The sequence below is a fragment of the Triticum dicoccoides genome, chromosome 1B, assembly GCF_002162155.2.
Source record: "Triticum dicoccoides isolate Atlit2015 ecotype Zavitan chromosome 1B, WEW_v2.0, whole genome shotgun sequence".
NCBI lineage: Eukaryota > Viridiplantae > Streptophyta > Magnoliopsida > Poales > Poaceae > Triticum > Triticum dicoccoides.
Window position 1 is genome coordinate 593,776,677 of NC_041381.1, and position 20,427 is coordinate 593,797,103.

A 20,427-nucleotide genomic window follows, 5' to 3' on the forward strand; every position below is an offset into this window, starting at 1 on the left:
TCAAATCCGTGCAATGGGAACAAATCTCCTCTAAACACTAAAATTGGATATTTAGGCCCCTCAAATGTGTAAAAGTGGACAAATGTCCCCTAGATAGTTTTTCTCTTGATTTTAGGTGGCTTTGATTTATTTTTTTCTCTTTGCCTGCGGAACGAGCGGTAAGGTGGGTGGAGAAGTGAAAATCCTGTAACCGCCTTTGCCGGAAGCTTGAGGCCACGCCAAGCTGCCCGACCAGAAAGCTTCCTCACCATCATGTCATCGCGCGTGTCCGACGATGTTGTATCAACCCGGCCAGAGGGATTGGACCCTGCACAACGGTCGCCTTCTTCTATGAGAAAGACTCTACGCCTCGTCGTGCATTGCACAACCAGCCTCACTGTCGATCTTTTTGAAATTATTCAGCGCATATTACATAAATGTTCGATATATATATTTTAAAAATTATTCATCTTATTGGAATTTGAAAAAATGATCATACTTTCAATGTTTGAAAAGTTTGTGCGAATTTCAATATTTCCTCACTTTCTTGAGTTTGTTTTTCATGGTTTCAAAAGGTGGTCATGTTTGGCAAAATTAGTCAAAAAAACTATTTTTTATTCTTGATTTTCTTGAGTTGTTCGAACAATTTCAAAAGATGTTTGGTACTTTAATCTCTCGCGCTGCTTAGTGATCAATAGAAATTTTCATCTCGATTGGTTAGGATTTTGACTTCACGAGCGGGATGTCAAGAGTTCGAGCTCTCGCTCGCGCAATTCTTTTTGGCGATTTTTTCCGCACTCGAGATCCAAACCTCCAAATGATCCAACCCATCTGCGTCTACCTTCAGCGAAAGATCGACCATTTACCATCCGCGGGCGGCAAATGGGAGCTCTCTTTCCATCCCTACAAAAAGGCAAGGCATTTCCTATTTGGCGCTTTAGGCGCCCATTTTAGGTCATTATGCAAATGAGCGCACGCCCCCTCCTATGAGTTGGGCTGGCCCACCTATCTTTTTCTTTTCTTTTCTAATTTTAACCCATACGCACTAATAAGCCCATGCCTCGCGCACTAAGAATTGAAGAAACGACTAAATGGGCCAGCCAACTATGAGCCTGAGGGAGAGCTGACCTCCGCATTTGGTTGCTATGCTTGGCATTTCCATCTGGCGAATCCTATATGACGCTCGCGAGCGTCAAAGGGATGCAGCTTTGCTGAAGCACGGGAGTAGTGGCGCGAGACGAGCCGGCCCACTTCGAGTGTTAAAGCATGAGAAAAGTATACCCCCGCCCCCAAATGTGTGCAATGGAACAAATCTCCCCTAAACAATAAAATTGGTTATTTAGGCCCCTCAGTAAAACTGGACAAATGTCCCCTAGGTAGTTTTTCTCTTGATTTTAGGTGTCTTTGATTTGATTTTTTTCTCTGCCTGCGGAACGAGCGGTAAGGTGGTTGAAGAAGTGAAAAATCATGTAACTGCCTTTGACAGAAGCTTGAGACCATGCCACGCCGCCCGACCTAAAAGCTTCCTCGCCATCATTCGTCGCGCGTGTCTGAGGATGCTGTATCAAGCCGTTCGGAGGGATTGGACCCTCCACAACGGCCGCCTTCGTCTATGAGGAAGACTGCGCCTCATTGTGCATTGCACAGTCAGCCTCACTTCCAATCTTTTTGGAATTATTCAGCGTGTATTATATAAATGTTCAATGTGTATTTTAAAAATTGTTCGGCTTCTTGGGATTTCAAAAGAAATGATCATCTTTTAAATAATGGTTCACGTTTAAACAGTTTGTTCGAATTTCAAGATTTGTTCACTTTCTTTAATTTGTTTTTCATGGTTCCAAAAAGTGGTCATGTTTGTCAAATTTTGTCAAAAAATTCTATTGTTTGTTCTTAATTTTCTTGAGTTGTTCAAACAATTTCAAAAGATGTTTGGTACTTTAAACTCTTGCGCTGCTTAGTGATCAATATAAATTTTCATCTCGATTGGTTAGGCTCTTGACTTCACGAGCAGGATGTCAAGATCTCGAGCTCTTGCTCGCGAAGTTTTTTTTTGGGTGATTTTTTCACGCACTCGAGATCCTAACCTCCAAATGGTTCGATCGATCTGCATCTATCATCCAACCATCCAAATGACGTGATTACTTACCTCTTTTTCTGTCTTATCCTTTTTACTTTCTTGGACGGTTTTGTTTGGTTTTTTATTTTTATTTTTCATCTTTTATTTTTCTGTTTCTGTCTGTTTTTTTCTTTTGCTAAATGCGTGAAACTTTTTTCAATTCACAAATTTTTATAAAATCAATTAACCTTTTCAAAATTTGTGATTTTCCCAATATCGATAGCCATTTTTGTAATTCGTGATTTTTTCCCAAAATCGATGATCTTTTTCTAAAATCAATGAACTTTTTTCAAAATCAATTATTTTTCTTAAGATCAATGATTTTTTCCCAAAATCGAAGAACTTCTTCAAACCTTGAACTTTTTTCTGAAATCCATGAATTTAAAACTCATGATTTTTTTATTTTCACATTGTTTTAAAAATTTGTGAACTTTTCTGAATAGTCAATGATTAACTCGTGCCCTAGCCAATGGTGGATAATGGCCGGTTAACTAGGAACCGACCGAACAAGGAAATAAAAGTTGGATGAACCAGGAACTAAGCCAGTGCTTGAGAGTTTGAATTGGGCTGGCCCATGAGCGGAAGGACATGAGCGCGAGTATCCATTAACAAGAGCATAAAGTGCCAATTAGGAGCACCCTGTACCTATGTGCTAAAAAGGATGTCCCATTGCAAAGGGTTAGTATTAGACATCATCCATTGTCACATAGGCCTCGCAGTATAGCAATAGTGTTGATTTTTTGAAATCACTATTTAGAGGGTCATCCTTGCAAAGATCATTTCCACTTCCTCTTATGGTGACAAATGACACACTGTATGTGTGACACTTGTCGCAATATGGGAGTTTTGTGTTTTCCATTCATTCATTTTCTAAAACATTTCATCTCTTGAACCGTGTGTCCAAATTACGAACCATTTTCATCGTTGTGTTTCTCGTGTCGAGATCTTAGAAACAAGACCACATATTGATAGGTTTGGCCAAAAAATATCCCAAAACAACCCGAGAAATAAAAAATGGAACAAAGAAGAAAAAACTGAACTTATCCGAACAAATTCTTGTATTACGTGGTATTCCCTTATCTAAAGAAATTCTTGTGTTGTTCAACATTTTTCAAAATCAAAACTGCGTTATTCCGAACTTCGTGGTGTTTTATAATCACATGTCATTTTGTTGTAGGCTTCATTATGGTTTAGTAAATTGTGGGACGAGTTAGTCCATAGTGTTAAACCAATATCCTCATTAATGTTCTAATGGTGTTGTTTGGGATTTAATTAATAAAGGGATGTTTGTCATGAAATTTGTGTACAACTGATTGGAAAGCCTTTGTTGCTCTAAAGATTAAGAATTTTATGTGGCAACTCTTTTGTAATGCTATTCTTACGGGGGTAATTTGAGAAAAAGAAATTGGCCAGCCAAAGCTAGTTTGCTCCTTTTGCCATAACGTTGAAACAACTAAGCATTTATTCTTTGGTTCTGGCATGACTAGGTATGTATGGGAATGCTATTGGGACAACAATTGTAGACTTTTGATGCCCCAGTTTCCTTTGGCGGAGTTTTTCTTGGCTATATGCTTATTTACTTGGGGAAACCCCCAAAACTGGGGGCATTTGGATCATGAGAAACATAAAGTCACCTTTGTGTGGCATATATAGTACGGTCCCCTATTGAAGTTATCTTTATTGTTCAATCGTTTACGATGTACTGGTAGGTTGCTCAGCGGGGAAGACAAGGCATTCTTCAAGGTGGAGTTGAGTTAGGCTTTGACGAGTGAAACTACAAAGCAGGAAGATCTCCTGGAGAATTATATTGATGTTAACCCTGGAGTTCTTCACATAACTAGTGCTTGAGACTTACCCAAAGAGTAATTGATCTACCACTTCTTCATGGGATGCTTTTGGGTGAGCTTGTTTGTCTAGTTTGGTTTGTATGGTTAATTATGTTGTATACACAATAGAAACTAAATGGTGGTAACATGTTTCTGTCCTATAGTAGGAGTTCTGGTAGCGAGATCTTGTGGGGGCTCCCCCTTTAATTCCCCAATAGTTGCTCATAACTAAGAGATATTTTTCTATTGATCTACTAGAGGACCGATGACTTTATGTCACTTCCTACCATCCAAACCTTATATAAGTAGAAGCGGTTCACTAAGCAAAGAAATAATAGTTTGTTTTTCATTCTATATGCTTCTCCGTCTTAGAATCATCTTGTCACATCTCATGCATTATATATATGGGCATATGCGGCATTAGGAACAACCGATGGATCATCGGAATTGCAACATGCATTTCCCGGCACACCCCACAATATCTAACCTTCCTCCAACACGCTCTAATGCCAACTCATTCTTTCTTCACCTCATCCCTTACCAGCATGTCTTGGTGCTCTAGCGATCCTTAACTCCATGCTCTAATGCAGTATTCGGAAAGTAGCAAGATAATCTCTTGTTAGCAATCGATGTATAGGGACAGAAGGTGATTGGTTCGGCGTGGTATGTAGTTTTGTTGAGAGGTATGTAGACATATACGCATCACACATCAGCTCCTGTTTTGATGCATTACAGAGCTGTAAAAAAACCTGATTTCCTTGTTTTTAGCATTGCCTGTACCCACGCTGAGTGGGCCTTTGCATCGGCGAGGTGTTCGGCCTTACCTATTTTCTTGGTCCTACTCAAAATATCCCTTTTCAATATATGATAGTTATGATTCTCGTATGTAGTCCGATGTGTGCATGTTTTCCTTGTTTTTACAAAATCAACTCATGTGTGATGTTCGTGACACATAGCTCTCATAGCTCCGGTGGAAAAAACAGGTGCCATGACCATGAATACCTTTGTTTGCCACTATTGTGTTTATATGGATAGAAGAGGTTGTATTTGGCAAGTTTCAGAGCGTAGGGTAATTAAGAACTTCATATGCTTATGAAAAGCAGCAGTAGAAGCACTACTAATATTGGCCAACTCGCAGGAAAGTAATATGGACAAAAAATATCACAAGAAATTTCTTCAAATCAAATACAACCTAATATGTACCCAATGTTATATTTATATTCTTTATTAATTGTTTAGGGGATTATGTCAAACTCTAATAAATGTTTAGTAATAAGTTAACACCGAACTCAAGATCATCTTAAGAAAAGAGTGTTTATGTGGGAGTTGCATACTAACTATGTGGACACTTGAAAAAAACATTGCTTACACACCGATTGATCTGATTAGTATCATCTTTCTTTCTATGTTTTTCATAATGATCTGCCTTCAATAAGGGTCCAAAAGACCGATGGGCGTTTTGGGGTGCATGATGCCACTGATCAAGATGTTTGTGAAACCGGATATAGTATTTTTGGGCACTTTCTCATTACTAGCACATATGTCTGTGCGTTGCAATGGGAAACAAATAATAGTATCACACCCATCTAGCCTAATAAGCATGACTCAAAGACTCCACCTCGCGCGTCGTGCAAGTCCATGTCCTCTATTTCAACACGGCATTCATCTATCACCGCTTATCCTCTTTTCCGCCCTCGCTAACAGTGTCCCCGGTGTCCACCTGATCAAAATGCACCTAAACGTGATCAATACAAAGCGATGAGCTTGACCATCACATGGCACACCTGTCACTGAATTGCACCAGCCCAAGGGATTGAACCGCGCATGAAAGGGATTGTTCAAACTAATCTGTTGAGTTGGGCGTGAGGGCTACCCTCTATGTCCCTCGAGTATAGGCTCCCTACAATATCTCCTGCACAACCCTCGTGCTTTCTTATGGAGGTCGTGTACCAGGGTTGTTCGGCTCAAGGAACTGGGTTACGGGACAACTCTCTACTAATGTCAAAAACGATTGGTCACTTTGTGGTAGGGTTCTTTAGGGGGCTAGTTCAGAACATTGGACATGATAATGTGTGGCTAACGACAATGTTGCACACTTGTCTGCTACCACATTGAGCGTTAACTCGGCTACATACCAGCCGGTCGCCGCCAAGGCAACTTGCCTACCGCTCCAAGCAACTAATATCAATTGATGATTTTAGGGGATGCACCCACTCCCACTACATGTGTCACTTCGCTACAAGCGCCCATTGCCACCGTAAGATCTGTCATTTTGGCAGTTCTGTGAAATCGCGCTTGCTTGTTGTAATTTTTTTTGAAAAGGAGGATTACCTCCGGCCTCTGCGCCTAAAAGATGTATGCAGCCATATTATTAAACCAGTTGCAGAGCTCGCTGTGCTTGGGTCTCACAAATCAGTAGTTGCCTAATTCTCTCTTCTCGCTCTGCCACTGAAATGTTTATGAACTTAGACTGCACAAGGTTCAGTAAATGAATAGGCAGACTATCAACTTGTGTGTGCATTGGATATGTGGCGCCAGCATTGTTGTTCGAATCCTATTAGTAATTGTTGATTAGTGAAGCTATTATTAGATTCTCTTGGGGATATTACTACTAGGCGTGAACCGGCCTACCTGGGCCAGGTTAACTTTATTAGTAGTGTAAAGGTGATTAAGCAGAGGAAGGCCCAAGGCCTGTAGTCGGTTTAGAACCTGTAGCCGTAAACCGGCTTGATATGTAAACTTGTATTGTAAGGTAGGAATAGAGAGAGACCAACCGGGATATGAATATGAACCGGTGTGGGACTCTGTGAACCGACGGGCGTCACCCGTGTATATAAGGGGACGATCCGGCGGCGGTTCAAGGACAGACAACAACAACTCGAGGCCTAGGAGAAGCTTATTTGCTCCCTAGTCATCGAGACCACATCAATTCCATCACAACTAGACGTAGGCTTTTACCTTCATCGAAGGGGCCGAACTAGTATAAACCCTTGCGTCTTTGTGTCCGCTTTAACCCCTTCAAGTTAACCCGCGCGATGGCTCCACGACTAAGTCCTTTCATAAGGACATCTGCCGTGACAAATCCACGACAGTTGGCGCCCACCATGGGGCTATCGCACGACGGTTTGATGATCTTGGAGGGCAAGCTCAAAGGACTCGAAGGCTATGCTGTGGGCCGGATGACCAAGAGTCGTCGCGGCAAGCTCTACATCGATGATGCAGGATGGGGTCCCGAAGCCGGCTCGATCGAGTACGGGTACCGGGTCCCCTTTGGTGGCATACACGTTTTCATCGGCAAGATCGGTGAGCCTGGGCCTGAGCCGGACATCTGCACCGACCTCGTCGAGATGGCTCAGCGTGCGAGATCTACCTAGGTTAAACCGGCCGTGAGGCGTGCCTTCATGGGAGTCATCCACGGAGGAGAGCAGGAGGACGAGTCAGAATACGGTAGCGAGACCATCGTCTATTCCGGCGACGAGTCCTCGACCGGGGAGACCGAATCATTGTACCAGTTGCAAGATGACCAGATTAGGGGTTGTTTCGATGGCGACAGTATTCCGACCCCCCCCTGATCAGATCAACCGGGTTGGAATATTCATGGCCGGTACGCAGGCGGCGAATCACTCCTCGACCGCAGCGGCAATGTTCTCCGGATCAGCAGCGGCAGCGGCAGCAGGGGCAGGAGGCCTCGTGCGCCCACCGGTTCAAGTTCTATCTGACCTGTTTGATGCACTAGTTGTACTTATGGCAGAGGCCAATCCGGCGGATCAGGAGGCCCATGATGCAGAGGTGGCAAAGGTGAGAGAGCAGATCGTACAGGCCAAAGCCGACTTGGTAGCAGAGAAGGACAAGATGGCCGCAGAGCGGGCCGCTTTGGACGCCCAGGCCTATAAGCTCATGCTCGACCAGAATGCATCATAGGAGGTCTTGAAGCGGAAGCACAGATCACGCCTGCCGTTAGGGTTCGACCCTCGAAATCTCTTTTACACTCCGGAGGCTGGAACCAGTAATCCGCCGGGGCACCGGGAGGTAAACCGGGTTGAGGCACCAGGGCCAGGAGCAATGGTCCAACCCCGCCTGATGGAACCTCCTCGGCAGAATGTGGTGATTCCCCCGCCGGTCCAGACACCTCCGGGTCATTATTCTAATCCTATGGACAATCTTGTCGCAGCTGCTGCGCGATTAGAAGCTATCCCGGTCGAAGGAGACTCTCCACAAGCAATAGAGACGCGCCGGGTTAAGGAACTTCTCCGGACCGCTTTGATTCAGCACGAGGCATATTCATACAGCCGCGATCGGATTCATTCCACACCTCGTCCAAGCCGGAGCTATAGTAGGCGCATGGATGAACCGGCCGTATCAAGCAATGCGCGGAACTGTGAAGCGGCCCGTGGCAATAGCCCAGCAGGTGGCGTGCGCGATGCTCAGGATGTAGTGGACCGGGCCCGGGCACGAAGGGAGGCCGAGTTAGCAGCACAGAACGAGGCAGATCAGCTTACACCGGTTCGTCCTACCACTTCTGCCGGGCCAGGGGTCGCATCTAGCTTGGGAGTACCCTGTTTAGTCCCCGCTTTAGGCAATGTACGCCTACCCAAAGACTTCAAGGGTCCGCGCAAGGTGCCGAATTACACCGCTGATTTATCTCCAGAAGCGTGGGTAGAGAGTTATGAGATGGCCATGGAGATGCTGGACGTGGATGAGGCCGCGTGTGCAAAGTACTTCACCATGATGCTTGAAGGCACAACCCGTACGTGGTTGAAGAGCCTGCCGCCTAATTCTATCAGTTCATGGGCCCAGTTGCGAGCCCGGTTTATCCAGAATTTCAAAGATACATGTAAGCAGCCTAAGTCCATAGTAGACTTGGCAGCTTGTGTTCAGGAGGATGGAGAGTCAACAACCCATTGGGTACGCCGCGTTTCGAAAGTCTTGCACTCATCTGACAGGATCAATGCTGATTCTGCGATCTTAACCCTGGAGGGCAACTGCCAGTTTAAGCCTCTAAAGTTGAAGTTGGGGCGTATGAAGCGGTTCTGTAACGACATGGGAACTCTCATGGCCGCTTTGGTGAAGTATGCTGATTCTGATAGTACCAAGGATCCCGAGACTGACGATGACGAAGCAGGGAAGGGAAAGAAGAACAGCAACTCCAAGGGGCATCAACACAAACCGGCGAGCCATGGAAATGGAGGCAAGCGTAAAGCGGATAGCAGCATGGACTTTGTGGCTAACACTAATGCACAGGACAAGGTTCAGCGGTGCAGAGGTAAAGCGGCGAATCGTAATGGAGCTCCGAATCCTAACCCGGATCGCTTAAACTATTTGTTGAATCAGCCTTGTCTGAAACACGGGACGAAGGAAGCGCCGGCGAACCACCTTTGGAAGGATTGTTACATTATGCAGGAGTTTAAAAACTCTAATGCCTTCCGGTATAACCATGGGTCAGGTGGTGGCTCAAGATCCGGTTTTCATGGGCCGAGCCACGATGGAGCTTCCGGTTCAGGTTTCAATCAGGGCGGTCATAACAACCAGAATAATCAGAGCAGTCAAGGGGGTTACAACCAACAGCGGCAGCAGCAGCAGTCGGGTTATCAGAGCCATCCAAAGCAGTTGAACAATGGGCAGTATCACGTTTTCACAACTAGCTTGGATAAGCGCGACCGGAAGCTTCACAAGCGAGCGGTGAATTCTGTTAAACCGGCCATACCGCATTACTTACGTTGGTCAGAACAGCCTATCGTGTGGAGCAGGGAGGATCACCCACCCCGGGTTGACAATCCGGGCCAGTTGGCATTAGTGGTAGACCCTCAGGTGGGAGGTTACAAATTCACCAAGGTGCTCATGGATGGAGGGAGCAGTATTAACATCCTGTACTATGAGACATTCCGCCGCATGGGGTTAATAGACAAAAATCTCAAACCGTCTAATACGGTGTTCCATGGTGTGGTGCCTGGCAAATCAGCATATCCTGTTGGTAAGATAGCCCTGGAGGTGGCTTTTGGGGACGAGCATGATTCTCGATCCGAAACACTAACCTTTGAGGTGGTGAAGATCCGGAGCCCGTATCACGCCTTGTTTGGGCGGCCGGCTTATGCCAAATTCATGGCACGGCCTTGTTATATCTATTTGCAGCTCAAGATGCCGGGTCACAAAGGGACAATAACGGTTCATGGGAGCCGCAAGATCGCTTTGGAATGCGAGGAAGGTGATGCGGCCTATGCAGAATCGGTTTGTGCCACGGAGGAGTTAAAATATTATAGGGACAATGTTGATCCGGCGGACATGACCCCTTTGAAGAAGCCAACTACGGAGCATGATTCAGATCTGAAGTTCAAATCCGCAGCTGAGACCAAGCTTGTTGACTTCGTGCCCGGCGATTCGTCCAAGCAGTTCATTGTTAGTGCCAACTTGGACCCTAAATAGGAAAGCGCGCTCATCGAGTTCATCCATGAGAATCGGGACATTTTCGCATGGAAACCTTCTGACATGCCAGGTGTACCGAGGGAACTCGCTGAGCACACTCTTAATGTTGATCCCAAGTATAAACCGGTAAAGCAGTTTCTCCGTCGGTTTAACGAAGAGAGGCGCAAAGCTATTGGAGAGGAGGTGGCCACGCTCTTAGCAGCTGGTTTTATCATTGAAGTATTCCATCCAGAGTGGCTTGCTAATCCGGTGCTGGTTCTTAAGAAAAACGGCACTTGGCGTATGTGTGTGGATTATACGGATCTTAACAAGGATTGTCCAGCGGATCCTTTTGCCCTCCCCCGCATTGACCAGATTATTGATGCCACGGCGGGTTGTGAGCGTTTGAGTTTTTTGGATGCGTATTCTGGGTATCATCAGATCAAAATGGCGGTTAAGGACCAGGAGAAGACGGCGTTTATTACTCCCTCTGGAGCCTTTTGCTATGTATCTATGCCTTTTGGGCTCGAGAGCGCCCAAGCCACTTATCAACGGTGTGTACAGAACTGCCTGCATAAGCAGATCGGCCGCAATGTGCACGCCTATGTGGATGATATTGTAGTCAAGTCAAGATAGAAGGAGACGCTGGTTGATGATTTGAAGGAAACCTTTGACAACTTGCGGGTTTACAATATGATGCTTAACCCGGCCAAATGTGTTTTTGGTGTTCCGGCAGGCAAGTTACTGGGCTTTCTTGTGTCCAACAGAGGAATCGAGGCTAATCTGGAGAAGATTACGGCTATCACCTCCCTGGCTAAACCGAAGTGTATCAATGATGTTCAGCGTTTGGCGAGTCGGATTGCCGCGCTGAGCCGGTTTATCAGCCGCCTCGGAGAGAAGGCCATCCCTTTATACCAGATGCTGAGAAAGACAGATCAATTCGTCTGGAGTCCGGCTGCTGACGAAGCGTTGGAGGACTTGAAGCGGCAATTAGCCAATTCGCCCGTTCTTGCAGCTCCGGTCGACAAAGAGCTGTTATTGCTATACGTAGCGGCCAATGCTCGCGCAGTTAGCGTGGCTATTGTGGTAGAACGCAAGGAGGCGGGCAAGGAGTATCTGGTTCAGCGGCCGGTTTACTATATCAGCGAGGTCCTTATTGAATCCAAGCAAAGGTATCCGCATTGGCAGAAGCTGGTATATGGAGTTTTTATGGCAAGCCGGAAGTTGAAGCAGTATTTCCAAGGGCACCCTATCACAGTGGCCAGTTCAGCTCCCTTGGGCGATATCATACAGAACCGGGAGGCGACTGGCCGGATTGCCAAGTGGGCTATAGAACTTGGGCCGCACGGATTGAAGTACGTACCACGGACGACGGTGAAGCCTCAAGCACTAGTGGATTTCATCAATGATTGGACTGAGTTGCAAGCACCAGAGGAGAAGCCGGATCACACATATTGGACTATCCATTTTGATGGATCCAGGCAATTGGAAGGCTCAGGGGCTGGAGTCGTGTTAACTTCCCCACGAGGTGATAAGTTTTGTTATGTTCTCCGCTTAATGTTTCCTTGTACTAATAATGCAGCTGAGTATGAAGCCTTGCTCCATGGTCTCCGGATGGCTAAAGAGATGAATTTAAGTCGGGTTAAGTGCTTCGGTGACTCGGACCTCGTAGCTCAACAGGTGTCTGGCACTTGGGATTCTAAAGACCCACTCATGGCTGCATATTGTCGTGAGGTGGATATTGTTGCAGGTCACTTCAAGGGTTATCAGGTGGATCGTGTGGATCGTCGAAGAAATGAAGCGGCGGACGCTTTAAGCCGGTTGGGCTCTCAGCGTAAACCGGTCCCGCCTAATGTCTTTCTTGATGTGTTGCAGAACCCGTCAGTCAAGCTCCTGGGTGAAGTGGATTTGGCTATTCCTGATCCGGAAGCTCAATTGGTGGCAGCCCTGCATGTTATACCGGATTGGATAGTTCCTTATCTTGCGTACATGAACCGGGGAGAGTTGCCAGAGGATGAGATTCTAGCCAGGCAGATAGTCCGGCGATCCAAGTCTATGACCATTGTCAATGGCGAATTGCATCATTGCAGCGTATCAAGGGCGTTTCAACGTTGCGTCTCTCCTGAGGAAGGCTGTGAAATTTTACGCGAAATCCATGAAGGGGATTGTGGTCACCACGCCGGTTCAAAGTCTTTGGTGGCTAAAGCGTTTCGTCACGGGTTCTACTGGTTGACAGCTCATGCTGATGCGGAGGACTTGGTCAAACGGTGTGATGGCTGTCAGAAATTTTCAAGGCGTGCTCATGTGCTGGCTCAAGAATTAAGGATGATTCCAATTACTTGGCCGTTTGCAACATGGGGGCTGGATATGGTCGGACCCTTTAAAAGGTCCAAGGATAAGAAAACCCACCTTTTGGTGGCAGTTGACAAATTTACCAAGTGGGTTAAAGCGGAGCCTGTTAGTAAGTGTGATACGGCTACAACGGTGCAGTTCATTAAAAAGGTGATTTTCCGGTTTGGCTTTCCACACAGCATCATTACTCATAATGGTACCAATTTATCCAAGGGCGTTATGAAGGAATTCTGTGAACGTGAGCACATCCGACTTGACGTATCATCAGTGGCTCACCCCCAGTCCAATGGGCAAGCAGAACGAGCTAATCAAGAGATCTTGCGAGGCATCAAACCCCGGCTTATGGTTCCATTGCAAAGAACACCGGGTTGTTGGGTTGAAGAGCTATCGTCTGTGCTATGGAGTATCAATACTACGCCCAACCGATCTACAGGATACATGCCGTTTTTATGGTCTACGGAGCAGAGGCGGTTCTCCCTAGTGATATCCGGCATGATTTGCCTCGTGTAGCGGCTTATGTTGAAGCGGACAATGAGACAGCACGGCAGGATGCTTTGGACCTATTAGATGAGGAGCGTGACATAGCGGCTGCCCACTCGGCGATTTATCAACAAGATCTTCGTCGTTATCACAGTCGCCGGGTCAGAACCGGAGCTTTTCAAGAAGGAGATTTGGTACTCCGGCTCATCCAAGACCAGACGGATATGCATAAGTTATCCCCACCTTGGGAGGGACCTTTCATGATCAGCAAAAATCTGCACAACGGGTCGTACTATCTGATTGATATTCGAGAGCATAAAGACTCACGCACATCAGAGGAGGAGACCAACAGACCGTGGAACATAGCTCATCTTCGGCCTTACTACACTTGAGCCATTGGCTCTATCTATGTACATATTATGACAGTGTATATATTATCATTTATATAATAAAACCGGAGCCTCAGCTAAAGCGGGGTCTCTGTTCTTTCATATCATGTGTGGTTACATGGAGTTGTCCTGTTTTAAAGCGGCCTCCGGTTTACCCCTTGAAATTTGCTTTTCAAAAAAAAGCTTTGTGATATCACTTGGGAGCTTGGTCGTGTCCGAACCAATGCAACACCTCTTGATAGGCGAAAGCCACCAGATCACTTGGGGACATGGTCAAGTCTGAACCAGTCACGCCTCTTGATTGGCCTAAGGCCACAGAATCACTTGGGGGCTTGGTCGAACCCAAACCATTGCCACGCCTTTTGATCGGCATAAATGCCACGGTTTCATTTGGGGACCTGGCTGACTTGAACCATCGCACACCTATTAGGGGCTTGGTCTTGTCCGACCATGGTAACACCATCTGATCAGCTCAGTAAAGCATGTTTTTGCAAACGGTTTTATTATTGCCTTTGGTTCTATATTTCTTTTATTACTATCCTTCAATTTTTGTTGTGTTTCCTTTAAACCAACAACACTTTTTACCGGTTCAGCTAACGGAATTTAGTTCATTTTTAATCCGGAGAAATATGCCCGGTTTAACTTTCCTGTTAAAATCATGGAATAGCAAGGGGGCTTATAATGACCCAGCACGGTTTACATGGTAAGCCAGCGTTTTAAACACACGGGGGCTGTTTTCTCCCCTTTGATGGTAATGGTTTATAAAACCTCCGTTTCAAGCCTGGCTAAGCCAACTTTATGCCCAGCGATGGCAGGTATTTTGTATCACATATTTGATTATATATTTTAAATACATTGATGATATATATATCAAGGTTATAAACCGGTTGGCGGTATAACCGCCACCGCAGTTCAAGATTTTCTGATTGCAGGAAATATAACTTGAGGATTTCAAACAAAAGCATCGGTACTTATGCACGAAGGCATATTTAAAGTAGAAGTATTGGCTATTCTATTACAAAGGCAACTCGGTGCCCAAATAAGATCATTGTTATCTTGGCGGATCATAATAAGGCAGCTGTTTAAACCGGCTTCCGGTTCAAGCCTGCTCATCAAACCGGTCTGATGGTTGTGGGTCGTCCCGCGCCGCTTCAGCTTCCTCATCTCTATCCATTGGCTGGAAATCAACAGTGGTCCAGTCGATTCCCATTAAAGCTTGAAAGACAGCCTCTTCATGGATCAGAGAAGACGGTTCAATATCAGGAGCGTAAGTATGCTTACGGATTGGAGGAATCAGATTCTCCGCTTCAGGAATTGGGGCAGCTACTCGTTTGTTCTGATCATTATACTGAGCTTGATAATGTGACAAGTCTGCCTCTTCAGCTAATTGACAAGCCAGAGGGCGCACTGCACGGTTTATCGCCCTCAGATCGTCTTCATTGAACTCGGAGCCATCTTCCTTCAAACTAGGATAGCCTTGAGCCGCTTCAACAGGATCGAAATCTGGCACCCATGCTTTTGCCCGGATTAAGGCGTTAATGGCTCCGGTTCGAGCAGCAGATTTTTTCAGTTCTTCAATCCGAGCAGGAAGCATTGACAATCTATTCAGAGTATCTTGGATTAAAGTGGGTGCCGGATTATTATGAGATGCAGTGGTGATGATCCGCTATGCTCCGGTATACAGCTGTTCAATTAAAGTGTAGGCAGCCTTCAACTTCTTCCGATCATCTGACCCTAAGTGACCAATGCGTGTACCTGCAACAATACAGAAAAGATCACAAACCGGATCTATTATAAGAAGGCCAAAATTGTCAAAGCAACCAAAAGGGGCTTACCGAAGATAGCAGCGGTCATGGAATGTACTTGCCGCTTTATGATGGTCAGCTCATCTACCACCGGTTTAAGGGCAGCTTTAGCGTTTTCAGCTCTTTTTATTAAAGCGGCCTTTTTAGTGGCCCAATCAGCCCGTTCCTTCTTGAAGCCCTCTTTCAGCTGTTCTGTGATGCTCAAAGCGCTGGTTAATTCCTCCCTGGTTTTGTCGGTTTCGGCTTGTTGGGTTTTCAAAGTTTCCTGCAGATCAGTAATCCGGTCCTCTTTGATCCTCACTTCAGCCTGCAGAAAGACAGTGCTTGGCTTTAAACAAACGGTACAAGAATTTGAAGTACCAACCACATAACAAGTTATACGATTGATACTTGGGGGCTAATGCACCTTCAATCTTCATCTATTACTAAATCGCAAAGTCCCATGCTCAATACAGGTATTCAACTTGGCACTTGGGGGCTAATGGCTATTTGCTCAGTTATGTTTTAATGTTAGCATATTTATTGGAGTCCCGGTTTAACTATAATAGTTGAACCGGCCCTTGGGGGCTACATTGATGGATTTCAAAGTATTGAGGACTATATTCAAGTCCCGACCTGAAGAAAGTTACAAACCGGCCCTTGGGGGCTAGGAGGATTAATACAGTGGCAGTAATTAAAGAAAGAAGAAGCACAAGGAAGTTACCTCAAATTTATCTCTCATCATCTTTACCAGGCCAGCTTCACAGTCACGACTAGTGTATAGCCGATTCAAGTAGCCAGAATGAAGATCTTGGGCACTCAGAGCAGCATACGTTTCCAGATCAACATCCCATTTGCCTTTGTTCATGGCAGAAAAATCTTCTTTGACAGAATGCTTAGCTAAAGCGACAGGATTCCCTGGTTCAGAGCGACCTATGCCGGTAATTACAACATCATCATCCTTGGGCTCGCCGGTTTGCACTGGCGCTATCGGTTTATCAGCAGGTTTTGATGGACTGCGGGATCTTTCAATCCGGACGGAGCTGGCAGGCTGGTCAACAGGGACAGAAGTATTGATAGGCCTTTTATCAGTAATAACATCATCTTGCAAGGGAGGATCATTGGGGATATCTTCAGGAACGAACGCTTCAAAATCTGGTGCTTTATCCTGTTCAGGGGCAGCATCTTCCTCGGCCGCTTTATCCAGGCGGGCTTTCTTGCTCAGTTTAGGTTTAGCCCTGAAAGAGAAACAACGAGTCAAGGAATAGCATAAGTGATAATGCAGTATACCGGAAGCATATGTTCAGCCTAGCTTACCCAAGAACCATTTTCAGTGGTGGCAGCTGAGTGGCCGATGATTCACCAGAGGATGAATGAGAAGTAACCTGATAATCAGAGTCGAATGGATTAAGAGGTTGACGGATGAAACCCGCTTTAGGACAAGAATTAATAAAAAGGTCGGAAACCTCTGAGCGGCGTTTTCGAACCGGACTGTTCGGTAAACCGGCGGAGGTAACTACCTGGCCGCTGTGCCGGGTTGTGCGGCGAGCTTCATGTTGCTGAGTCTTCATAAGAAATTTGGGATCCAAGTAAGCAAGAGGATGAGAAAATTTAACTTTCCGGTTTGCCTGGCGAAATTTTGGCAAAGGCAAAGGATCTGAATCGGAAGAGAGAATAGTTACCTCAGCGACATCAGCATTACTGGCTTCAGCGTCATCCTGACAAGTATCATCATTAATAAGGCGTGTAAAAAGTAAGCCTAGTGAATCGAGTTCTACCTCAAGATCTGAGTTACCCACATCGTCATCAACAGCCGGATCAGATGAAGCAGTGGTTTTCCTCTTTTTAGCAGGCTTCTTGACAACCTTGGTCTTGGGCCGGGTTGACCGTTCTGTTTTCTCCGGTTTGTCTTGTGGAAGCTTCTTGCTCCAAAACGGACTATCACCCTAGTTAAGCAGCAATTGATGTCAGGTAGAGATAGCAATAACAGGTTCAGTAAAAAACACAATCGGAAACTTACAGCTGGCGGTTTGTTGATGGCACAGAAAGGGGGCAGACCGGTTTGAGCGCAGAGTTGTTCCGGTTCGTTCAACATTTTCTTCACAGCCTCTGTGACTTCATCATCTGAGAGCTGGATGTTGGTGTGTCGAAGCGGGTCATCAACGCTGCCGGTATACTTGCACATTAAACTGGAACGCCGGCTGAGAGGCAGTATGCTCCATGATATCCAACAGCGTGCGAGGTCTATTCCTGTTAAACCGTTGGCCATGAAGGCTCGGAGCTTGGATAATTGCGGAGCGTATTTACTCCTCTCCTTGGCACTTAATCTTTGTGGGAAGGGGTGTGTATTGCTGAGCCGCTCCGGACGAAAGCCAGGCAGAAGATTTTCATTATCAAGGGAAGTATCTTGGCAGTAGAACCATGTTGCATTCCACTCTTTGGGATGGCTGTATAGCCTGGCATGGGGATAAGTGATTTCTTTCCTTTTCTGAATTGCCATACCGCCTAGTTCGGTATTGTGACCATCAGTGATTTTCGTGCGGCGGTTTAAGTGGAAACAATCTCTAAAAAATTCAACTGTGGGTTCTTCTTGAAGGTATACCTCACAAAGTACTTGGAAGTGACATAAGTTGGTAACAGAATTGGGGCCAGTGTCTTGTGGGCGAAGTTGAAAATTGGCTAACACATCCCGGTAAAATTTAGAACCGGGCGGTTTGAAGCCCCGGGCTAAATGGTCCGCAAAAATCACAACCTCTCCCTCTTGAGGTGTGGGAGGACATTCATCACCAGGAACCCTCCAGTGGATAGTATCTTTGCTGTCTAAAGCGCCAATCGAGACTAAATCATCCAGCTGAGTTTCTGTGACGCGAGAAGGAACCCAGTTGCACTCATAAACTTGTTTGGCCATGATGAGATCTACAAGAAATAAGTGATTCCGGTTCAAGAATGCGCTGGTATGAACAATGTTAAACCGGAGGCAGTACATTTAAACCGGATTTCTATGAGGTGGCATAATAAGACTGAAGGATTCTGGCGGTTCAACAAGGGGACTAATGGTATATACCAGTTTAATAACTTTTTCTATATTAAGTTAAACCGCCTGATCTAAACATTGAAAGCAATTGAGGTTGCGGATGGCTAAGTATGCAGAAACATGTTTCACAAGGTCCTATTGTAGTAACGGATCTGAAGCAAGTTCAGAAAAACAGAAAATATTCAAAAGATTAAAGCAGAACGGAAGTAAATCAATGGGCAGGTATGTAGATGAGATCTATGGACTTGAGCGTGAAACTACAAGTGGATGCTAAAAAGCTACTGCTAATCAGAGCAGGGTTTCACAGATCTATCCAGGAATCTGGGCACGAGCATGAACAAGCGAGGAACACGGCAAGAACATGAAACCCTAGAACAGATCTATGTTAGGAAGAGCAGAAGGCTTACCAGGATCAAGGAAGACGCCGAAAGCTGCCATAGTGCTCTGGAACGATCAGGTTGATGCAGCGGCCCAAGACGGTGCAGAGGTCAATGGCGGTGGCGGAGCTCCGAAGCTGGCGACGCAAGGAAGACGAAGAGAAAGAGATGAAAGGGAGAAAAGGAAATGACTCTTCGGTCCTACTTATAAGGCGAAGGACGTGTGTCAGGCACGCGAATCCAGGAGCCACAAAATTCGGAAGTGGAGCTGCTGCCTTGGGTATTGCAGATCTATCAATGAAAGAAGGCGTTATAAATGTTAACTTCATAATGATGTCATGCCGGTTTACAGCAACCAGAGATGATGACGACATGGCGGTTTACCGATTACCAGAAGATGTTGAAGACAAAGATTTTGTGAAGGATTGACATGAACCAGTTCAAATCAATCTGGGGCTTAATGTTGGGGATATTACTACTAGGCGTGAACCGGCCTACCTGGGTCGGGTTAACTTTATTAGTAGTGTAAAGGTGATTAAGCAGAGGAAGGCCCAAGGCCAGTAGTCGGTTTAGAATCTGTAGCCGTAAACCGGCTTGATATGTAAACTTGTATTGTAAGGTAGGAATAGAGAGAGACCAACCGGGATATGAATATGAACCGGTATGGGACTCTGTGAACCGACGGGCGTCACCCGTGTATATAAGGGGACGATCCGGCGGCGGTTCAAGGACAGACAACAACAACTCGAGGCCTAGGAGAAGCTTATTTGCTCCCTAGTCATCGAGACCACACCAATTCCATCACAACTAGACGTAGGCTTTTACCTTCATCGAAGGGGCCAAACTAGTATAAACCCTTGCGTCTTTGTGTCCGCTTTAACCCCTTCAAGTTAACCCGCGCGATGGCTCCACGACTAAGTCCTTTCATAAGGACATCTACCGTGACAAATCCACGACAGATTCCATAGTATTTTCAGGATGCAATCTGAGTTGAGCCTACGATTATTTAAAGAAAATAAAAAAATAGTACGGCAAGCTAGCCCAAGTGTGAGTGCGAACATTTGGGATTGTGACGAAAAGAATGCTGTCTGATTAAATACGATTTAGCTCATTTTATTCCATCAGAGTTGACTCGCGTAGTTCGTTAATGTGGTGGCATTTTCACCTCATATCCCACTAATGTTGTATGAGTTTTTTTTTTCCAGTTTTTCACAAATTTGAATTCTTAAAAAATGTTCGTATCTTTTCAACAAGAGTTCAAAATTCCAAAATTTATTCATGTTTTAAAAAATGGTTCACGCAACAAAAAAGAGTTTGCAGTATAGAAAAAAAAGGTTCAGCATACATTTGAAAACTCTATTGTATATAAAAAATGTCCATCGTGTATAGGAAATTAGTTCGGTGTGCATTTGAAAAAAAATACCGTATATTATGAAATGTTCAGTGTGTATTCGAAAAATGTTCACCGTATAGTAAAAAACTTAAATGTGTGTTTTAAAATTCACTTATAAAAATGTTCGGAGTTTTTTTGCCAATTAAAAAATTACATTTCAAAAAATATTCACCATATATAATAAAAATATGTTCAGTTTATATTTATGGCCCGCGCTATTTTAATCAATGAACTCCATATGGTCAAATGGCTACAACGTTTGCCGGTGTGCACTTTTTGGCTTCTTTTCACAAAAAAA

The 20,427-nt window shown here is 45.3% G+C and overlaps 1 pseudogene; it reads left to right on the top strand.

Annotated features, from left to right (window-relative positions):
- LOC119350668 overlaps positions 1–20,427 on the top strand; it is a 46,961-nt pseudogene that overhangs the window by 20,087 nt on the left and 6,447 nt on the right.